At 48.4% G+C, this 18464-nt stretch overlaps 37 non-coding genes across 37 annotated transcripts; all 37 read left to right on the top strand.

The window, feature by feature from the left end:
* Nucleotides 1-244: 244 nt before the first annotated feature.
* LOC147969987 (5S ribosomal RNA) lies at nt 245-363 on the top strand. Its single transcript, XR_015605399.1, has one exon. It is a non-coding gene; the product is annotated as a 5S ribosomal RNA (ribosomal RNA).
* A 364-nt stretch (nt 364-727) lies between these two features.
* On the top strand, nt 728-846 carry LOC147969986 (5S ribosomal RNA). Its single transcript, XR_015605398.1, has one exon. It is a non-coding gene; the product is annotated as a 5S ribosomal RNA (ribosomal RNA).
* A 364-nt stretch (nt 847-1210) lies between these two features.
* On the top strand, nt 1211-1329 carry LOC147969985 (5S ribosomal RNA). The gene has a single exon (XR_015605396.1). It is a non-coding gene; the product is annotated as a 5S ribosomal RNA (ribosomal RNA).
* Nucleotides 1330-1693: 364 nt separating this feature from the next.
* LOC147969984 (5S ribosomal RNA) lies at nt 1694-1812 on the top strand. The gene has a single exon (XR_015606155.1). It is a non-coding gene; the product is annotated as a 5S ribosomal RNA (ribosomal RNA).
* A 364-nt stretch (nt 1813-2176) lies between these two features.
* Nucleotides 2177-2295, top strand: LOC147969983 (5S ribosomal RNA). The gene has a single exon (XR_015606494.1). It is a non-coding gene; the product is annotated as a 5S ribosomal RNA (ribosomal RNA).
* Nucleotides 2296-2659: 364 nt separating this feature from the next.
* Nucleotides 2660-2778, top strand: LOC147969982 (5S ribosomal RNA). Its single transcript, XR_015605395.1, has one exon. It is a non-coding gene; the product is annotated as a 5S ribosomal RNA (ribosomal RNA).
* A 364-nt stretch (nt 2779-3142) lies between these two features.
* Nucleotides 3143-3261, top strand: LOC147969981 (5S ribosomal RNA). The gene has a single exon (XR_015605394.1). It is a non-coding gene; the product is annotated as a 5S ribosomal RNA (ribosomal RNA).
* A 364-nt stretch (nt 3262-3625) lies between these two features.
* On the top strand, nt 3626-3744 carry LOC147969980 (5S ribosomal RNA). The gene has a single exon (XR_015606300.1). It is a non-coding gene; the product is annotated as a 5S ribosomal RNA (ribosomal RNA).
* A 364-nt stretch (nt 3745-4108) lies between these two features.
* On the top strand, nt 4109-4227 carry LOC147969979 (5S ribosomal RNA). The gene has a single exon (XR_015605393.1). It is a non-coding gene; the product is annotated as a 5S ribosomal RNA (ribosomal RNA).
* Nucleotides 4228-4591: 364 nt separating this feature from the next.
* Nucleotides 4592-4710, top strand: LOC147969978 (5S ribosomal RNA). Its single transcript, XR_015606299.1, has one exon. It is a non-coding gene; the product is annotated as a 5S ribosomal RNA (ribosomal RNA).
* A 364-nt stretch (nt 4711-5074) lies between these two features.
* On the top strand, nt 5075-5193 carry LOC147969977 (5S ribosomal RNA). The gene has a single exon (XR_015605392.1). It is a non-coding gene; the product is annotated as a 5S ribosomal RNA (ribosomal RNA).
* Nucleotides 5194-5557: 364 nt separating this feature from the next.
* LOC147969976 (5S ribosomal RNA) lies at nt 5558-5676 on the top strand. Its single transcript, XR_015605391.1, has one exon. It is a non-coding gene; the product is annotated as a 5S ribosomal RNA (ribosomal RNA).
* Nucleotides 5677-6040: 364 nt separating this feature from the next.
* LOC147969975 (5S ribosomal RNA) lies at nt 6041-6159 on the top strand. Its single transcript, XR_015605390.1, has one exon. It is a non-coding gene; the product is annotated as a 5S ribosomal RNA (ribosomal RNA).
* A 644-nt stretch (nt 6160-6803) lies between these two features.
* Nucleotides 6804-6922, top strand: LOC147969974 (5S ribosomal RNA). Its single transcript, XR_015605763.1, has one exon. It is a non-coding gene; the product is annotated as a 5S ribosomal RNA (ribosomal RNA).
* A 364-nt stretch (nt 6923-7286) lies between these two features.
* Nucleotides 7287-7405, top strand: LOC147969973 (5S ribosomal RNA). Its single transcript, XR_015605652.1, has one exon. It is a non-coding gene; the product is annotated as a 5S ribosomal RNA (ribosomal RNA).
* Nucleotides 7406-7769: 364 nt separating this feature from the next.
* On the top strand, nt 7770-7888 carry LOC147969972 (5S ribosomal RNA). Its single transcript, XR_015605389.1, has one exon. It is a non-coding gene; the product is annotated as a 5S ribosomal RNA (ribosomal RNA).
* Nucleotides 7889-8254: 366 nt separating this feature from the next.
* LOC147969971 (5S ribosomal RNA) lies at nt 8255-8373 on the top strand. The gene has a single exon (XR_015605387.1). It is a non-coding gene; the product is annotated as a 5S ribosomal RNA (ribosomal RNA).
* Nucleotides 8374-8737: 364 nt separating this feature from the next.
* LOC147969970 (5S ribosomal RNA) lies at nt 8738-8856 on the top strand. Its single transcript, XR_015605386.1, has one exon. It is a non-coding gene; the product is annotated as a 5S ribosomal RNA (ribosomal RNA).
* A 366-nt stretch (nt 8857-9222) lies between these two features.
* LOC147969969 (5S ribosomal RNA) lies at nt 9223-9341 on the top strand. The gene has a single exon (XR_015605384.1). It is a non-coding gene; the product is annotated as a 5S ribosomal RNA (ribosomal RNA).
* A 363-nt stretch (nt 9342-9704) lies between these two features.
* Nucleotides 9705-9823, top strand: LOC147969968 (5S ribosomal RNA). Its single transcript, XR_015605383.1, has one exon. It is a non-coding gene; the product is annotated as a 5S ribosomal RNA (ribosomal RNA).
* Nucleotides 9824-10186: 363 nt separating this feature from the next.
* LOC147969967 (5S ribosomal RNA) lies at nt 10187-10305 on the top strand. The gene has a single exon (XR_015605382.1). It is a non-coding gene; the product is annotated as a 5S ribosomal RNA (ribosomal RNA).
* A 364-nt stretch (nt 10306-10669) lies between these two features.
* Nucleotides 10670-10788, top strand: LOC147969966 (5S ribosomal RNA). Its single transcript, XR_015605408.1, has one exon. It is a non-coding gene; the product is annotated as a 5S ribosomal RNA (ribosomal RNA).
* A 364-nt stretch (nt 10789-11152) lies between these two features.
* On the top strand, nt 11153-11271 carry LOC147969965 (5S ribosomal RNA). The gene has a single exon (XR_015605381.1). It is a non-coding gene; the product is annotated as a 5S ribosomal RNA (ribosomal RNA).
* Nucleotides 11272-11679: 408 nt separating this feature from the next.
* On the top strand, nt 11680-11798 carry LOC147969964 (5S ribosomal RNA). The gene has a single exon (XR_015605380.1). It is a non-coding gene; the product is annotated as a 5S ribosomal RNA (ribosomal RNA).
* Nucleotides 11799-12162: 364 nt separating this feature from the next.
* LOC147969963 (5S ribosomal RNA) lies at nt 12163-12281 on the top strand. Its single transcript, XR_015605379.1, has one exon. It is a non-coding gene; the product is annotated as a 5S ribosomal RNA (ribosomal RNA).
* A 364-nt stretch (nt 12282-12645) lies between these two features.
* On the top strand, nt 12646-12764 carry LOC147969962 (5S ribosomal RNA). Its single transcript, XR_015605378.1, has one exon. It is a non-coding gene; the product is annotated as a 5S ribosomal RNA (ribosomal RNA).
* Nucleotides 12765-13127: 363 nt separating this feature from the next.
* LOC147969961 (5S ribosomal RNA) lies at nt 13128-13246 on the top strand. The gene has a single exon (XR_015605377.1). It is a non-coding gene; the product is annotated as a 5S ribosomal RNA (ribosomal RNA).
* A 364-nt stretch (nt 13247-13610) lies between these two features.
* On the top strand, nt 13611-13729 carry LOC147969960 (5S ribosomal RNA). Its single transcript, XR_015605376.1, has one exon. It is a non-coding gene; the product is annotated as a 5S ribosomal RNA (ribosomal RNA).
* A 368-nt stretch (nt 13730-14097) lies between these two features.
* LOC147969959 (5S ribosomal RNA) lies at nt 14098-14216 on the top strand. The gene has a single exon (XR_015605375.1). It is a non-coding gene; the product is annotated as a 5S ribosomal RNA (ribosomal RNA).
* A 367-nt stretch (nt 14217-14583) lies between these two features.
* On the top strand, nt 14584-14702 carry LOC147969958 (5S ribosomal RNA). The gene has a single exon (XR_015605373.1). It is a non-coding gene; the product is annotated as a 5S ribosomal RNA (ribosomal RNA).
* A 367-nt stretch (nt 14703-15069) lies between these two features.
* Nucleotides 15070-15188, top strand: LOC147969957 (5S ribosomal RNA). Its single transcript, XR_015605372.1, has one exon. It is a non-coding gene; the product is annotated as a 5S ribosomal RNA (ribosomal RNA).
* Nucleotides 15189-15556: 368 nt separating this feature from the next.
* On the top strand, nt 15557-15675 carry LOC147969956 (5S ribosomal RNA). The gene has a single exon (XR_015605371.1). It is a non-coding gene; the product is annotated as a 5S ribosomal RNA (ribosomal RNA).
* A 368-nt stretch (nt 15676-16043) lies between these two features.
* Nucleotides 16044-16162, top strand: LOC147969955 (5S ribosomal RNA). The gene has a single exon (XR_015605370.1). It is a non-coding gene; the product is annotated as a 5S ribosomal RNA (ribosomal RNA).
* Nucleotides 16163-16530: 368 nt separating this feature from the next.
* Nucleotides 16531-16649, top strand: LOC147969954 (5S ribosomal RNA). The gene has a single exon (XR_015606182.1). It is a non-coding gene; the product is annotated as a 5S ribosomal RNA (ribosomal RNA).
* A 368-nt stretch (nt 16650-17017) lies between these two features.
* Nucleotides 17018-17136, top strand: LOC147969953 (5S ribosomal RNA). The gene has a single exon (XR_015606181.1). It is a non-coding gene; the product is annotated as a 5S ribosomal RNA (ribosomal RNA).
* Nucleotides 17137-17504: 368 nt separating this feature from the next.
* Nucleotides 17505-17623, top strand: LOC147969952 (5S ribosomal RNA). Its single transcript, XR_015606187.1, has one exon. It is a non-coding gene; the product is annotated as a 5S ribosomal RNA (ribosomal RNA).
* A 366-nt stretch (nt 17624-17989) lies between these two features.
* LOC147969951 (5S ribosomal RNA) lies at nt 17990-18108 on the top strand. Its single transcript, XR_015606055.1, has one exon. It is a non-coding gene; the product is annotated as a 5S ribosomal RNA (ribosomal RNA).
* Nucleotides 18109-18464: the final 356 nt, after the last annotated feature.

Raw genomic sequence — 18464 nt, 5'->3', positions numbered from 1 at the left:
GGCTAGGGAGAGTTGGGGCGCGAAAAGCGCGTTGTGAAAGGGGTGTAAAATACGTGTTGCTGCGGTATAGAGGGAGGGGTGGAAATGGTGGTAAACTCGTCTTCGTAGTTGAGCGAGAGAGTAATTAGTATAGGGCATTATCCATTAGTAGGCGACGGTTGTAATGGTAGTAAGAATGTATAGCCGTCTTTGCAGCGGACGTGGGAGTGGGAAGCATAAGGGATGAAGCCGGGGGTAACATGTCGGATGCGATCATACCAGCACTAAAGCACCGGATCCCATCAGAACTCCGAAGTTAAGCGTGCTTGGGCGAGAGTAGTACTAGGATGGGTGACCTCCTGGGAAGTCCTCGTGTTGCATTCCCTTTTTAATTATTTTTGTACGTACGTGAGGAACAGAACGCACGTGCGTGATATATATTAAGCCTGTCATCATATTTTTGACATTTGCGATATGTTTTAGCTCGGAGCTCGTTAGTCACGCGGCTAGGGAGAGTTGGGGCGCGAAAAGCGCGTTGTGAAAGGGGTGTAAAATACGTGTTGCTGCGGTATAGAGGGAGGGGTGGAAATAGTGGTAAACTCGTCTTCGTAGTTGAGCGAGAGAGTAAGTAGTATAGGGCATTATCCATTAGTAGGCGACGGTTGTAATGGTAGTAAGAATGTATAGCCGTCTTTGCAGCGGACGTGGGAGTGGGAAGCATAAGGGATGAAGCCGGGGGTAACATGTCGGATGCGATCATACCAGCACTAAAGCACCGGATCCCATCAGAACTCCGAAGTTAAGCGTGCTTGGGCGAGAGTAGTACTAGGATGGGTGACCTCCTGGGAAGTCCTCGTGTTGCATTCCCTTTTTAATTATTTTTGTACGTACGTGAGGAACAGAACGCACGTGCGTGATATATATTAAGCCTGTCATCATATTTTTGACATTTGCGATATGTTTTAGCTCGGAGCTCGTTAGTCACGCGGCTAGGGAGAGTTGGGGCGCGAAAAGCGCGTTGTGAAAGGGGTGTAAAATACGTGTTGCTGCGGTATAGAGGGAGGGGTGGAAATAGTGGTAAACTCGTCTTCGTAGTTGAGCGAGAGAGTAAGTAGTATAGGGCATTATCCATTAGTAGGCGACGGTTGTAATGGTAGTAAGAATGTATAGCCGTCTTTGCAGCGGACGTGGGAGTGGGAAGCATAAGGGATGAAGCCGGGGGTAACATGTCGGATGCGATCATACCAGCACTAAAGCACCGGATCCCATCAGAACTCCGAAGTTAAGCGTGCTTGGGCGAGAGTAGTACTAGGATGGGTGACCTCCTGGGAAGTCCTCGTGTTGCATTCCCTTTTTAATTATTTTTGTACGTACGTGAGGAACAGAACGCACGTGCGTGATATATATTAAGCCTGTCATCATATTTCTGACATTTGCGATATGTTTTAGCTCGGAGCTCGTTAGTCACGCGGCTAGGGAGAGTTGGGGCGCGAAAAGCGCGTTGTGAAAGGGGTGTAAAATACGTGTTGCTGCGGTATAGAGGGAGGGGTGGAAATAGTGGTAAACTCGTCTTCGTAGTTGAGCGAGAGAGTAAGTAGTATAGGGCATTATCCATTAGTAGGCGACGGTTGTAATGGTAGTAAGAATGTATAGCCGTCTTTGCAGCGGACGTGGGAGTGGGAAGCATAAGGGATGAAGCCGGGGGTAACATGTCGGATGCGATCATACCAGCACTAAAGCACCGGATCCCATCAGAACTCCGAAGTTAAGCATGCTTGGGCGAGAGTAGTACTAGGATGGGTGACCTCCTGGGAAGTCCTCGTGTTGCATTCCCTTTTTAATTATTTTTGTACGTACGTGAGGAACAGAACGCACGTGCGTGATATATATTAAGCCTGTCATCATATTTCTGACATTTGCGATATGTTTTAGCTCGGACCTCGTTAGTCACGCGGCTAGGGAGAGTTGGGGCGCGAAAAGCGCGTTGTGAAAGGGGTGTAAAATACGTGTTGCTGCGGTATAGAGGGAGGGGTGGAAATAGTGGTAAACTCGTCTTCGTAGTTGAGCGAGAGAGTAAGTAGTATAGGGCATTATCCATTAGTAGGCGACGGTTGTAATGGTAGTAAGAATGTATAGCCGTCTTTGCAGCGGACGTGGGAGTGGGAAGCATAAGGGATGAAGCCGGGGGTAACATGTCGGATGCGATCATACCAGCACTAAAGCACCGGATACCATCAGAACTCCGAAGTTAAGCGTGCTTGGGCGAGAGTAGTACTAGGATGGGTGACCTCCTGGGAAGTCCTCGTGTTGCATTCCCTTTTTAATTATTTTTGTACGTACGTGAGGAACAGAACGCACGTGCGTGATATATATTAAGCCTGTCATCATATTTCTGACATTTGCGATATGTTTTAGCTCGGAGCTCGTTAGTCACGCGGCTAGGGAGAGTTGGGGCGCGAAAAGCGCGTTGTGAAAGGGGTGTAAAATACGTGTTGCTGCGGTATAGAGGGAGGGGTGGAAATAGTGGTAAACTCGTCTTCGTAGTTGAGCGAGAGAGTAAGTAGTATAGGGCATTATCCATTAGTAGGCGACGGTTGTAATGGTAGTAAGAATGTATAGCCGTCTTTGCAGCGGACGTGGGAGTGGGAAGCATAAGGGATGAAGCCAGGGGTAACATGTCGGATGCGATCATACCAGCACTAAAGCACCGGATCCCATCAGAACTCCGAAGTTAAGCGTGCTTGGGCGAGAGTAGTACTAGGATGGGTGACCTCCTGGGAAGTCCTCGTGTTGCATTCCCTTTTTAATTATTTTTGTACGTACGTGAGGAACAGAACGCACGTGCGTGATATATATTAAGCCTGTCATCATATTTCTGACATTTGCGATATGTTTTAGCTCGGAGCTCGTTAGTCACGCGGCTAGGGAGAGTTGGGGCGCGAAAAGCGCGTTGTGAAAGGGGTGTAAAATACGTGTTGCTGCGGTATAGAGGGAGGGGTGGAAATAGTGGTAAACTCGTCTTCGTAGTTGAGCGAGAGAGTAAGTAGTATAGGGCATTATCCATTAGTAGGCGACGGTTGTAATGGTAGTAAGAATGTATAGCCGTCTTTGCAGCGGACGTGGGAGTGGGAAGCATAAGGGATGACGCCGGGGGTAACATGTCGGATGCGATCATACCAGCACTAAAGCACCGGATCCCATCAGAACTCCGAAGTTAAGCGTGCTTGGGCGAGAGTAGTACTAGGATGGGTGACCTCCTGGGAAGTCCTCGTGTTGCATTCCCTTTTTAATTATTTTTGTACGTACGTGAGGAACAGAACGCACGTGCGTGATATATATTAAGCCTGTCATCATATTTTTGACATTTGCGATATGTTTTAGCTCGGAGCTCGTTAGTCACGCGGCTAGGGAGAGTTGGGGCGCGAAAAGCGCGTTGTGAAAGGGGTGTAAAATACGTGTTGCTGCGGTATAGAGGGAGGGGTGGAAATAGTGGTAAACTCGTCTTCGTAGTTGAGCGAGAGAGTAAGTAGTATAGGGCATTATCCATTAGTAGGCGACGGTTGTAATGGTAGTAAGAATGTATAGCCGTCTTTGCAGCGGACGTGGGAGTGGGAAGCATAAGGGATGAAGCCGGGGGTAACATGTCGGATGCGATCATACCAGCACTAAAGCACCGGATCCCATCAGAACTCCAAAGTTAAGCGTGCTTGGGCGAGAGTAGTACTAGGATGGGTGACCTCCTGGGAAGTCCTCGTGTTGCATTCCCTTTTTAATTATTTTTGTACGTACGTGAGGAACAGAACGCACGTGCGTGATATATATTAAGCCTGTCATCATATTTTTGACATTTGCGATATGTTTTAGCTCGGAGCTCGTTAGTCACGCGGCTAGGGAGAGTTGGGGCGCGAAAAGCGCGTTGTGAAAGGGGTGTAAAATACGTGTTGCTGCGGTATAGAGGGAGGGGTGGAAATAGTGGTAAACTCGTCTTCGTAGTTGAGCGAGAGAGTAAGTAGTATAGGGCATTATCCATTAGTAGGCGACGGTTGTAATGGTAGTAAGAATGTATAGCCGTCTTTGCAGCGGACGTGGGAGTGGGAAGCATAAGGGATGAAGCCGGGGGTAACATGTCGGATGCGATCATACCAGCACTAAAGCACCGGATCCCATCAGAACTCCGAAGTTAAGCGTGCTTGGGCGAGAGTAGTACTAGGATGGGTGACCTCCTGGGAAGTCCTCGTGTTGCATTCCCTTTTTAATTATTTTTGTACGTACGTGAGGAACAGAACGCACGTGCGTGATATATATTAAGCCTGTCATCATATTTTTGACATTTGCGATATGTTTTAGCTCGGAGCTCGTTAGTCACGCGGCTAGGGAGAGTTGGGGCGCGAAAAGCGCGTTGTGAAAGGGGTGTAAAATACGTGTTGCTGCGGTATAGAGGGAGGGGTGGAAATAGTGGTAAACTCGTCTTCGTAGTTGAGCGAGAGAGTAAGTAGTATAGGGCATTATCCATTAGTAGGCGACGGTTGTAATGGTAGTAAGAATGTATAGCCGTCTTTGCAGCGGACGTGGGAGTGGGAAGCATAAGGGATGAAGCCGGGGGTAACATGTCGGATGCGATCATACCAGCACTAAAGCACCGGATCCCATCAGAACTCCAAAGTTAAGCGTGCTTGGGCGAGAGTAGTACTAGGATGGGTGACCTCCTGGGAAGTCCTCGTGTTGCATTCCCTTTTTAATTATTTTTGTACGTACGTGAGGAACAGAACGCACGTGCGTGATATATATTAAGCCTGTCATCATATTTTTGACATTTGCGATATGTTTTAGCTCGGAGCTCGTTAGTCACGCGGCTAGGGAGAGTTGGGGCGCGAAAAGCGCGTTGTGAAAGGGGTGTAAAATACGTGTTGCTGCGGTATAGAGGGAGGGGTGGAAATAGTGGTAAACTCGTCTTCGTAGTTGAGCGAGAGAGTAAGTAGTATAGGGCATTATCCATTAGTAGGCGACGGTTGTAATGGTAGTAAGAATGTATAGCCGTCTTTGCAGCGGACGTGGGAGTGGGAAGCATAAGGGATGAAGCCGGGGGTAACATGTCGGATGCGATCATACCAGCACTAAAGCACCGGATCCCATCAGAACTCCGAAGTTAAGCGTGCTTGGGCGAGAGTAGTACTAGGATGGGTGACCTCCTGGGAAGTCCTCGTGTTGCATTCCCTTTTTAATTATTTTTGTACGTACGTGAGGAACAGAACGCACGTGCGTGATATATATTAAGCCTGTCATCATATTTTTGACATTTGCGATATGTTTTAGCTCGGAGCTCGTTAGTCACGCGGCTAGGGAGAGTTGGGGCGCGAAAAGCGCGTTGTGAAAGGGGTGTAAAATACGTGTTGCTGCGGTATAGAGGGAGGGGTGGAAATAGTGGTAAACTCGTCTTCGTAGTTGAGCGAGAGAGTAAGTAGTATAGGGCATTATCCATTAGTAGGCGACGGTTGTAATGGTAGTAAGAATGTATAGCCGTCTTTGCAGCGGACGTGGGAGTGGGAAGCATAAGGGATGAAGCCGGGGGTAACATGTCGGATGCGATCATACCAGCACTAAAGCACCGGATCCCATCAGAACTCCGAAGTTAAGCGTGCTTGGGCGAGAGTAGTACTAGGATGGGTGACCTCCTGGGAAGTCCTCGTGTTGCATTCCCTTTTTAATTATTTTTGTACGTACGTGAGGAACAGAACGCACGTGCGTGATATATATTAAGCCTGTCATCATATTTTTGACATTTGCGATATGTTTTAGCTCGGAGCTCGTTAGTCACGCGGCTAGGGAGAGTTGGGGCGCGAAAAGCGCGTTGTGAAAGGGGTGTAAAATACGTGTTGCTGCGGTATAGAGGGAGGGGTGGAAATAGTGGTAAACTCGTCTTCGTAGTTGAGCGAGAGAGTAAGTAGTATAGGGCATTATCCATTAGTAGGCGACGGTTGTAATGGTAGTAAGAATGTATAGCCGTCTTTGCAGCGGACGTGGGAGTGGGAAGCATAAGGGATGAAGCCGGGGGTAACATGTCGGATGCGATCATACCAGCACTAAAGCACCGGATCCCATCAGAACTCCGAAGTTAAGCGTGCTTGGGCGAGAGTAGTACTAGGATGGGTGACCTCCTGGGAAGTCCTCGTGTTGCATTCCCTTTTTAATTATTTTTGTACGTACGTGAGGAACAGAACGCACGTGCGTGATATATATTAAGCCTGTCATCATATTTTTGACATTTGCGATATGTTTTAGCTCGGAGCTCGTTAGTCACGCGGCTAGGGAGAGTTGGGGCGCGAAAAGCGCGTTGTGAAAGGGGTGTAAAATACGTGTTGCTGCGGTATAGAGGGAGGGGTGGAAATAGTGGTAACTCGTCTTCGTAGTTGAGCGAGAGAGTAAGTAGTATAGGGCATTATCCATTAGTAGGCGACGGTTCCCTTTTTAATTATTTTTGTACGTACGTGAGGAACAGAACGCACGTGCGTGATATATATTAAGCCTGTCATCATATTTTTGACATTTGCGATATGTTTTAGCTCGGAGCTCGTTAGTCACGCGGCTAGGGAGAGTTGGGGCGCGAAAAGCGCGTTGTGAAAGGGGTGTAAAATACGTGTTGCTGCGGTATAGAGGGAGGGGTGGAAATAGTGGTAACTCGTCTTCGTAGTTGAGCGAGAGAGTAAGTAGTATAGGGCATTATCCATTAGTAGGCGACGGTTGTAATGGTAGTAAGAATGTATAGCCGTCTTTGCAGCGGACGTGGGAGTGGGAAGCATAAGGGATGAAGCCGGGGGTAACATGTCGGATGCGATCATACCAGCACTAAAGCACCGGATCCCATCAGAACTCCGAAGTTAAGCGTGCTTGGGCGAGAGTAGTACTAGGATGGGTGACCTCCTGGGAAGTACTCGTGTTGCATTCCCTTTTTAATTATTTTTGTACGTACGTGAGGAACAGAACGCACGTGCGTGATATATATTAAGCCTGTCATCATATTTTTGACATTTGCGATATGTTTTAGCTCGGAGCTCGTTAGTCACGCGGCTAGGGAGAGTTGGGGCGCGAAAAGCGCGTTGTGAAAGGGGTGTAAAATACGTGTTGCTGCGGTATAGAGGGAGGGGTGGAAATAGTGGTAAACTCGTCTTCGTAGTTGAGCGAGAGAGTAAGTAGTATAGGGCATTATCCATTAGTAGGCGACGGTTGTAATGGTAGTAAGAATGTATAGCCGTCTTTGCAGCGGACGTGGGAGTGGGAAGCATAAGGGATGAAGCCGGGGGTAACATGTCGGATGCGATCATACCAGCACTAAAGCACCGGATCCCATCAGAACTCCGAAGTTAAGCGTGCTTGGGCGAGAGTAGTACTAGGATGGGTGACCTCCTGGGAATTCCTCGTGTTGCATTCCCTTTTTAATTATTTTTGTACGTACGTGAGGAACAGAACGCACGTGCGTGATATATATTAAGCCTGTCATCATATTTTTGACATTTGCGATATGTTTTAGCTCGGAGCTCGTTAGTCACGCGGCTAGGGAGAGTTGGGGCGCGAAAAGCGCGTTGTGAAAGGGGTGTAAAATACGTGTTGCTGCGGTATAGAGGGAGGGGTGGAAATAGTGGTAAACTCGTCTTCGTAGTTGAGCGAGAGAGTAAGTAGTATAGGGCATTATCCATTAGTAGGCGACGGTTGTAATGGTAGTAAGAATGTATAGCCGTCTTTGCAGCGGACGTGGGAGTGGGAAGCATAAGGGATGAAGCCGGGGGTAACATGTCGGATGCGATCATACCAGCACTAAAGCACCGGATCCCATCAGAACTCCGAAGTTAAGCGTGCTTGGGCGAGAGTAGTACTAGGATGGGTGACCTCCTGGGAAGTCCTCGTGTTGCATTCCCTTTTTAATTATTTTTGTGTACGTACGTGAGGAACAGAACGCACGTGCGTGATATATATTAAGCCTGTCATCATATTTTTGACATTTGCGATATGTTTTAGCTCGGAGCTCGTTAGTCACGCGGCTAGGGAGAGTTGGGGCGCGAAAAGCGCGTTGTGAAAGGGGTGTAAAATACGTGTTGCTGCGGTATAGAGGGAGGGGTGGAAATAGTGGTAAACTCGTCTTCGTAGTTGAGCGAGAGAGTAAGTAGTATAGGGCATTATCCATTAGTAGGCGACGGTTGTAATGGTAGTAAGAATGTATAGCCGTCTTTGCAGCGGACGTGGGAGTGGGAAGCATAAGGGATGAAGCCGGGGGTAACATGTCGGATGCGATCATACCAGCACTAAAGCACCGGATCCCATCAGAACTCCGAAGTTAAGCGTGCTTGGGCGAGAGTAGTACTAGGATGGGTGACCTCCTGGGAAGTCCTCGTGTTGCATTCCCTTTTTAATTATTTTTGTACGTACGTGAGGAACAGAACGCACGTGCGTGATATATATTAAGCCTGTCATCATATTTTTGACATTTGCGATATGTTTTAGCTCGGAGCTCGTTAGTCACGCGGCTAGGGAGAGTTGGGGCGCGAAAAGCGCGTTGTGAAAGGGGTGTAAAATACGTGTTGCTGCGGTATAGAGGGAGGGGTGGAAATAGTGGTAAACTCGTCTTCGTAGTTGAGCGAGAGAGTAAGTAGTATAGGGCATTATCCATTAGTAGGCGACGGTTGTAATGGTAGTAAGAATGTATAGCCGTCTTTGCAGCGGACGTGGGAGTGGGAAGCATAAGGGATGAAGCCGGGGGTAACATGTCGGATGCGATCATACCAGCACTAAAGCACCGGATCCCATCAGAACTCCGAAGTTAAGCGTGCTTGGGCGAGAGTAGTACTAGGATGGGTGACCTCCTGGGAAGTCCTCGTGTTGCATTCCCTTTTTAATTATTTTTGTGTACGTACGTGAGGAACAGAACGCACGTGCGTGATATATATTAAGCCTGTCATCATATTTTTGACATTTGCGATATGTTTTAGCTCGGAGCTCGTTAGTCACGCGGCTAGGGAGAGTTGGGGCGCGAAAAGCGCGTTGTGAAAGGGGTGTAAAATACGTGTTGCTGCGGTATAGAGGGAGGGGTGGAAATCGTGGTAAACTCGTCTTCGTAGTTGAGCGAGAGAGTAAGTAGTATAGGGCATTATCCATTAGTAGGCGACGGTTGTAATGGTAGTAAGAACGTATAGCCGTCTTTGTAGCGGACGTGGGAGTGGGAAGCATAAGGGATGAAGCCGGGGGTAACATGTCGGATGCGATCATACCAGCACTAAAGCACCGGATCCCATCAGAACTCCGAAGTTAAGCGTGCTTGGGCGAGAGTAGTACTAGGATGGGTGACCTCCTGGGAAGTCCTCGTGTTGCATTCCCTTTTTAATTATTTTTGTACGTACGTGAGGAACGGAACGCACGTGCGTGATATATATTAAGCCTGTCATCATATTTTTGACATTTGCGATATGTTTTAGCTCGGAGCTCGTTAGTCACGCGGCTAGGGAGAGTTGGGGCGCGAAAAGCGCGTTGTGAAAGGGGTGTAAAATACGTGTTGCTGCGGTATAGAGGGAGGGGTGGAAATCGTGGTAAACTCGTCTTCGTAGTTGAGCGAGAGAGTAAGTAGTATAGGGCATTATCCATTAGTAGGCGACGGTTGTAATGGTAGTAAGAACGTATAGCCGTCTTTGCAGCGGACGTGGGAGTGGGAAGCATAAGGGATGAAGCCGGGGGGACATGTCGGATGCGATCATACCAGCACTAAAGCACCGGATCCCATCAGAACTCCGAAGTTAAGCGTGCTTGGGCGAGAGTAGTACTAGGATGGGTGACCTCCTGGGAAGTCCTCGTGTTGCATTCCCTTTTTAATTATTTTTGTACGTACGTGAGGAACAGAACGCACGTGCGTGATATATATTAAGCCAGTCATCATATTTTTGACATTTGCGATATGTTTTAGCTCGGAGCTCGTTAGTCACGCGGCTAGGGAGAGTTGGGGCGCGAAAAGCGCGTTGTGAAAGGGGTGTAAAATACGTGTTGCTGCGGTATAGAGGGAGGGGTGGAAATCGTGGTAAACTCGTCTTCGTAGTTGAGCGAGAGAGTAAGTAGTATAGGGCATTATCCATTAGTAGGCGACGGTTGTAATGGTAGTAAGAACGTATAGCCGTCTTTGCAGCGGACGTGGGAGTGGGAAGCATAAGGGATGAAGCCGGGGGGACATGTCGGATGCGATCATACCAGCACTAAAGCACCGGATCCCATCAGAACTCCGAAGTTAAGCGTGCTTGGGCGAGAGTAGTACTAGGATGGGTGACCTCCTGGGAAGTCCTCGTGTTGCATTCCCTTTTTAATTATTTTTGTACGTACGTGAGGAACAGAACGCACGTGCGTGATATATATTAAGCCTGTCATCATATTTTTGACATTTGCGATATGTTTTAGCTCGGAGCTCGTTAGTCACGCGGCTAGGGAGAGTTGGGGCGCGAAAAGCGCGTTGTGAAAGGGGTGTAAAATACGTGTTGCTGCGGTATAGAGGGAGGGGTGGAAATCGTGGTAAACTCGTCTTCGTAGTTGAGCGAGAGAGTAAGTAGTATAGGGCATTATCCATTAGTAGGCGACGGTTGTAATGGTAGTAAGAACGTATAGCCGTCTTTGTAGCGGACGTGGGAGTGGGAAGCATAAGGGATGAAGCCGGGGGTAACATGTCGAATGCGATCATACCAGCACTAAAGCACCGGATCCCATCAGAACTCCGAAGTTAAGCGTGCTTGGGCGAGAGTAGTACTAGGATGGGTGACCTCCTGGGAAGTCCTCGTGTTGCATTCCCTTTTTAATTATTTTTGTACGTACGTGAGGAACGGAACGCACGTGCGTGATATATATTAAGCCTGTCATCATATTTTTGACATTTGCGATATGTTTTAGCTCGGAGCTCGTTAGTCACGCGGCTAGGGAGAGTTGGGGCGCGAAAAGCGCGTTGTGAAAGGGGTGTAAAATACGTGTTGCTGCGGTATAGAGGGAGGGGTGGAAATCGTGGTAAACTCGTCTTCGTAGTTGAGCGAGAGAGTAAGTAGTATAGGGCATTATCCATTAGTAGGCGACGGTTGTAATGGTAGTAAGAACGTATAGCCGTCTTTGTAGCGGACGTGGGAGTGGGAAGCATAAGGGATGAAGCCGGGGGTAACATGTCGGATGCGATCATACCAGCACTAAAGCACCGGATCCCATCAGAACTCCGAAGTTAAGCGTGCTTGGGCGAGAGTAGTACTAGGATGGGTGACCTCCTGGGAAGTCCTCGTGTTGCATTCCCTTTTTAATTATTTTTGTACGTACGTGAGGAACGTGTTGCATTCCCTTTTTAATTATTTTTGTACGTACGTGAGGAACGGAACGCACGTGCGTGATATATATTAAGCCTGTCATCATATTTTTGACATTTGCGATATGTTTTAGCTCGGAGCTCGTTAGTCACGCGGCTAGGGAGAGTTGGGGCGCGAAAAGCGCGTTGTGAAAGGGGTGTAAAATACGTGTTGCTGCGGTATAGAGGGAGGGGTGGAAATCGTGGTAAACTCGTCTTCGTAGTTGAGCGAGAGAGTAAGTAGTATAGGGCATTATCCATTAGTAGGCGACGGTTGTAATGGTAGTAAGAACGTATAGCCGTCTTTGCAGCGGACGTGGGAGTGGGAAGCATAAGGGATGAAGCCGGGGGGACATGTCGGATGCGATCATACCAGCACTAAAGCACCGGATCCCATCAGAACTCCGAAGTTAAGCGTGCTTGGGCGAGAGTAGTACTAGGATGGGTGACCTCCTGGGAAGTCCTCGTGTTGCATTCCCTTTTTAATTATTTTTGTACGTACGTGAGGAACAGAACGCACGTGCGTGATATATATTAAGCCTGTCATCATATTTTTGACATTTGCGATATGTTTTAGCTCGGAGCTCGTTAGTCACGCGGCTAGGGAGAGTTGGGGCGCGAAAAGCGCGTTGTGAAAGGGGTGTAAAATACGTGTTGCTGCGGTATAGAGGGAGGGGTGGAAATCGTGGTAAACTCGTCTTCGTAGTTGAGCGAGAGAGTAAGTACTATAGGGCATTATCCATTAGTAGGCGACGGTTGTAATGGTAGTAAGAACGTATAGCCGTCTTTGCAGCGGACGTGGGAGTGGGAAGCATAAGGGATGAAGCCGGGGGTAACATGTCGGATGCGATCATACCAGCACTAAAGCACCGGATCCCATCAGAACTCCGAAGTTAAGCGTGCTTGGGCGAGAGTAGTACTAGGATGGGTGACCTCCTGGGAAGTCCTCGTGTTGCATTCCCTTTTTAATTATTTTTGTACGTACGTGAGGAACAGAACGCACGTGCGTGATATATATTAAGCCTGTCATCATATTTTTGACATTTGCGATATGTTTTAGCTCGGAGCTCGTTAGTCACGCGGCTAGGGAGAGTTGGGCCGCGAAAAGCGCGTTGTGAAAGGGGTGTAAAATACGTGTTGCTGCGGTATAGAGGGAGGGGTGGAAATCGTGGTAAACTCGTCTTCGTAGTTGAGCGAGAGAGTAAGTAGTATAGGGCATTATCCATTAGTAGGCGACGGTTGTAATGGTAGTAAGAAAGTATAGCCGTCTTTGCAGCGGACGTGGGAGTGGGAAGCATAAGGGATGAAGCCGGGGGTAACATGTCGGATGCGATCATACCAGCACTAAAGCACCGGATCCCATCAGAACTCCGAAGTTAAGCGTGCTTGGGCGAGAGTAGTACTAGGATGGGTGACCTCCTGGGAAGTCCTCGTGTTGCATTCCCTTTTTAATTATTTTTGTACGTACGTGAGGAACAGAACGCACGTGCGTGATATATATTAAGCCTGTCATCATATTTTTGACATTTGCGATATGTTTTAGCTCGGAGCTCGTTAGTCACGCGGCTAGGGAGAGTTGGGCCACGAAAAGCGTGTTGTGAAAGGGGTGTAAAATACGTGTTGCTGCGGTATAGAGGGAGGGGTGGAAATCGTGGTAACTCGTCTTCGTAGTTGAGCGAGAGAGTAAGTAGTATAGGGCATTATCCATTAGTAGGCGACGGTTGTAATGGTAGTAAGAACGTATAGCCGTCTTTGGAGCGGACGTGGGAGTGGGAAGCATAAGGGATGAAGCCGGGGGTAACATGTCGGATGCGATCATACCAGCACTAAAGCACCGGATCCCATCAGAACTCCGAAGTTAAGCGTGCTTGGGCGAGAGTAGTACTAGGATGGGTGACCTCCTGGGAAGTCCTCGTGTTGCATTCCCTTTTTAATTATTTTTGTACGTACGTGAGGAACAGAACGCACGTGCGTGATATATATTAAGCCTGTCATCATATTTTTGACATTTGCGATATGTTTTAGCTCGGAGCTCGTTAGTCACGCGGCTAGGGAGAGTTGGGCCGCGAAAAGCGCGTTGTGAAAGGGGTGTAAAATACGTGTTGCTGCGGTATAGAGGGAGGGGTGGAAATCGTGGTAAACTCGTCTTCGTAGTTGAGCGAGAGAGTAAGTAGTATAGGGCATTATCCATTAGTAGGCGACGGTTGTAATGGTAGTAAGAATGTATAGCCGTCTTTGCAGCGGACGTGGGAGTGGGAAGCATAAGGGATGAAGCCGGGGGTAACATGTCGGATGCGATCATACCAGCACTAAAGCACCGGATCCCATCAGAACTCCGAAGTTAAGCGTGCTTGGGCGAGAGTAGTACTAGGATGGGTGACCTCCTGGGAAGTCCTCGTGTTGCATTCCCTTTTTAATTATTTTTGTACGTACGTGAGGAACAGAACGCACGTGCGTGCGTGATATATATTAAGCCTGTCATCATATTTTTGACATTTGCGATATGTTTTAGCTCGGAGCTCGTTAGTCACGCGGCTAGGGAGAGTTGGGGCGCGAAAAGCGCGTTGTGAAAGGGGTGTAAAATACGTGTTGCTGCGGTATAGAGGGAGGGGTGGAAATCGTGGTAAACTCGTCTTCGTAGTTGAGCGACAGAGTAAGTAGTATAGGGCATTATCCATTAGTAGGCGACGGTTGTAATGGTAGTAAGAATGTATAGCCGTCTTTGCAGCGGACGTGGGAGTGGGAAGCATAAGGGATGAAGCCCGGGGTAACATGTCGGATGCGATCATACCAGCACTAAAGCACCGGATCCCATCAGAACTCCGAAGTTAAGCGTGCTTGGGCGAGAGTAGTACTAGGATGGGTGACCTCCTGGGAAGTCCTCGTGTTGCATTCCCTTTTTAATTATTTTTGTACGTACGTGAGGAACAGAACGCACGTGCGTGCGTGATATATATTAAGCCTGTCATCATATTTTTGACATTTGCGATATGTTTTAGCTCGGAGCTCGTTAGTCACGCGGCTAGGGAGAGTTGGGGCGCGAAAAGCGCGTTGTGAAAGGGTGTAAAATACGTGTTGCTGCGGTATAGAGGGAGGGGTGGAAATCGTGGTAAACTCGTCTTCGTAGTTGAGCGAGAGAGTAAGTAGTATAGGGCATTATCCATTAGTAGGCGACGGTTGTAATGGTAGTAAGAATGTATAGCCGTCTTTGCAGCGGACGTGGGAGTGGGAAGCATAAGGGATGAAGCCGGGGGTAACATGTCGGATGCGATCATACCAGCACTAAAGCACCGGATCCCATCAGAACTCCGAAGTTAAGCGTGCTTGGGCGAGAGTAGTACTAGGATGGGTGACCTCCTGGGAAGTCCTCGTGTTGCATTCCCTTTTTAATTATTTTTGTACGTACGTGAGGAACAGAACGCACGTGCGTGCGTGATATATATTAAGCCTGTCATCATATTTTTGACATTTGCGATATGTTTTAGCTCGGAGCTCGTTAGTCACGCGGCTAGGGAGAGTTGGGGCGCGAAAAGCGCGTTGTGAAAGGGTGTAAAATACGTGTTGCTGCGGTATAGAGGGAGGGGTGGAAATCGTGGTAAACTCGTCTTCGTAGTTGAGCGAGAGAGTAAGTAGTATAGGGCATTATCCATTAGTAGGCGACGGTTGTAATGGTAGTAAGAATGTATAGCCGTCTTTGCAGCGGACGTGGGAGTGGGAAGCATAAGGGATGAAGCCGGGGGTAACATGTCGGATGCGATCATACCAGCACTAAAGCACCGGATCCCATCAGAACTCCGAAGTTAAGCGTGCTTGGGCGAGAGTAGTACTAGGATGGGTGACCTCCTGGGAAGTCCTCGTGTTGCATTCCCTTTTTAATTATTTTTGTACGTACGTGAGGAACAGAACGCACGTGCGTGCGTGATATATATTAAGCCTGTCATCATATTTTTGACATTTGCGATATGTTTTAGCTCGGAGCTCGTTAGTCACGCGGCTAGGGAGAGTTGGGGCGCGAAAAGCGCGTTGTGAAAGGGGTGTAAAATACGTGTTGCTGCGGTATAGAGGGAGGGGTGGAAATAGTGGTAAACTCGTCTTCGTAGTTGAGCGAGAGAGTAAGTAGTATAGGGCATTATCCATTAGTAGGCGACGGTTGTAATGGTAGTAAGAATGTATAGCCGTCTTTGCAGCGGACGTGGGAGTGGGAAGCATAAGGGATGAAGCCCGGGGTAACATGTCGGATGCGATCATACCAGCACTAAAGCACCGGATCCCATCAGAACTCCGAAGTTAAGCGTGCTTGGGCGAGAGTAGTACTAGGATGGGTGACCTCCTGGGAAGTCCTCGTGTTGCATTCCCTTTTTAATTATTTTTGTACGTACGTGAGGAACAGAACGCACGTGCGTGCGTGATATATATTAAGCCTGTCATCATATTTTTGACATTTGCGATATGTTTTAGCTCGGAGCTCGTTAGTCACGCGGCTAGGGAGAGTTGGGGCGCGAAAAGCGCGTTGTGAAAGGGGTGTAAAATACGTGTTGCTGCGGTATAGAGGGAGGGGTGGAAATCGTGGTAAACTCGTCTTCGTAGTTGAGCGAGAGAGTAAGTAGTATAGGGCATTATCCATTAGTAGGCGACGGTTGTAATGGTAGTAAGAATGTATAGCCGTCTTTGCAGCGGACGTGGGAGTGGGAAGCATAAGGGATGAAGCCCGGGGTAACATGTCGGATGCGATCATACCAGCACTAAAGCACCGGATCCCATCAGAACTCCGAAGTTAAGCGTGCTTGGGCGAGAGTAGTACTAGGATGGGTGACCTCCTGGGAAGTCCTCGTGTTGCATTCCCTTTTTAATTATTTTTGTACGTACGTGAGGAACAGAACGCACGTGCGTGCGTGATATATATTAAGCCTGTCATCATATTTTTGACATTTGCGATATGTTTTAGCTCGGAGCTCGTTAGTCACGCGGCTAGGGAGAGTTGGGGCGCGAAAAGCGCGTTGTGAAAGGGGTGTAAAATACGTGTTGCTGCGGTATAGAGGGAGGGGTGGAAATAGTGGTAAACTCGTCTTCGTAGTTGAGCGAGAGAGTAAGTAGTATAGGGCATTATCCATTAGTAGGCGACGGTTGTAATGGTAGTAAGAATGTATAGCCGTCTTTGCAGCGGACGTGGGAGTGGGAAGCATAAGGGATGAAGCCCGGGGTAACATGTCGGATGCGATCATACCAGCACTAAAGCACCAGATCCCATCAGAACTCCGAAGTTAAGCGTGCTTGGGCGAGAGTAGTACTAGGATGGGTGACCTCCTGGGAAGTCCTCGTGTTGCATTCCCTTTTTAATTATTTTTGTACGTACGTGAGGAACAGAACGCACGTGCGTGCGTGATATATATTAAGCCTGTCATCATATTTTTGACATTTGCGATATGTTTTAGCTCGGAGCTCGTTAGTCACGCGGCTAGGGAGAGTTGGGGCGCGAAAAGCGCGTTGTGAAAGGGGTGTAAAATACGTGTTGCTGCGGTATAGAGGGAGGGGTGGAAATCGTGGTAAACTCGTCTTCGTAGTTGAGCGAGAGAGTAAGTAGTATAGGGCATTATCCATTAGTAGGCGACGGTTGTAATGGTAGTAAGAATGTATAGCCGTCTTTGCAGCGGACGTGGGAGTGGGAAGCATAAGGGATGAAGCCCGGGGTAACATGTCGGATGCGATCATACCAGCACTAAAGCACCAGATCCCATCAGAACTCCGAAGTTAAGCGTGCTTGGGCGAGAGTAGTACTAGGATGGGTGACCTCCTGGGAAGTCCTCGTGTTGCATTCCCTTTTTAATTATTTTTGTACGTACGTGAGGAACAGAACGCACGTGCGTGCGTGATATATATTAAGCCTGTCATCATATTTTTGACATTTGCGATATGTTTTAGCTCGGAGCTCGTTAGTCACGCGGCTAGGGAGAGTTGGGGCGCGAAAAGCGCGTTGTGAAAGGGGTGTAAAATACGTGTTGCTGCGGTATAGAGGGAGGGGTGGAAATCGTGGTAAACTCGTCTTCGTAGTTGAGCGAGAGAGTAAGTAGTATAGGGCATTATCCATTAGTAGGCGACGGTTGTAATGGTAGTAAGAATGTATAGCCGTCTTTGCAGCGGACGTGGGAGTGGGAAGCATAAGGGATGAAGCCGGGGGTAACATGTCGGATGCGATCATACCAGCAGTAAAGCACCGGATCCCATCAGAACTCCGAAGTTAAGCGTGCTTGGGCGAGAGTAGTACTAGGATGGGTGACCTCCTGGGAAGTCCTCGTGTTGCATTCCCTTTTTAATTATTTTTGTGTACGTACGTGAGGAACAGAACGCACGTGCGTGATATATATTAAGCCTGTCATCATATTTTTGACATTTGCGATATGTTTTAGCTCGGAGCTCGTTAGTCACGCGGCTAGGGAGAGTTGGGGCGCGAAAAGCGCGTTGTGAAAGGGGTGTAAAATACGTGTTGCTGCGGTATAGAGGGAGGGGTGGAAATAGTGGTAAACTCGTCTTCGTAGTTGAGCGAGAGAGTAAGTAGTATAGGGCATTATCCATTAGTAGGCGACGGTTGTAATGGTAGTAAGAATGTATAGCCGTCTTTGCAGCGGACGTGGGAGTGGGAAGCATAAGGGATGAAGCCGGGGGTAACATGTCGGATGCGATCATACCAGCACTAAAGCACCGGATCCCATCAGAACTCCGAAGTTAAGCGTGCTTGGGCGAGAGTAGTACTAGGATGGGTGACCTCCTAGGAAGTCCTCGTGTTGCATTCCCTTTTTAATTATTTTTGTACGTACGTGAGGAACAGAACGCACGTGCGTGATATATATTAAGCCTGTCATCATATTTTTGACATTTGCGATATGTTTTAGCTCGGAGCTCGTTAGTCACGCGGCTAGGGAGAGTTGGGGCGCGAAAAGCGCGTTGTGAAAGGGGTGTAAAATACGTGTTGCTGCGGTATAGAGGGAGGGGTGGAAATAGTGGTAAACTCGTCTTCGTAGTTGAGCGAGAGAGTAAGTAGTATAGGGCATTATCCATTAGTAGGCGACGGTTGTAATGGTAGTAAGAATGTATAGCCGTCTTTGCAGCGGACGTGGGAGTGGGAAGCATAAGGGATGAAGCCGGGGGT

This window comes from Triticum urartu, chromosome 5A, assembly GCF_056163025.1.
Source record: "Triticum urartu cultivar PI428250 chromosome 5A, HENAU_Tu73, whole genome shotgun sequence".
In the NCBI taxonomy this organism is placed as follows: Eukaryota; Viridiplantae; Streptophyta; class Magnoliopsida; order Poales; family Poaceae; genus Triticum; species Triticum urartu.
This window is presented reverse-complemented; position numbering and strand designations above follow the sequence as displayed.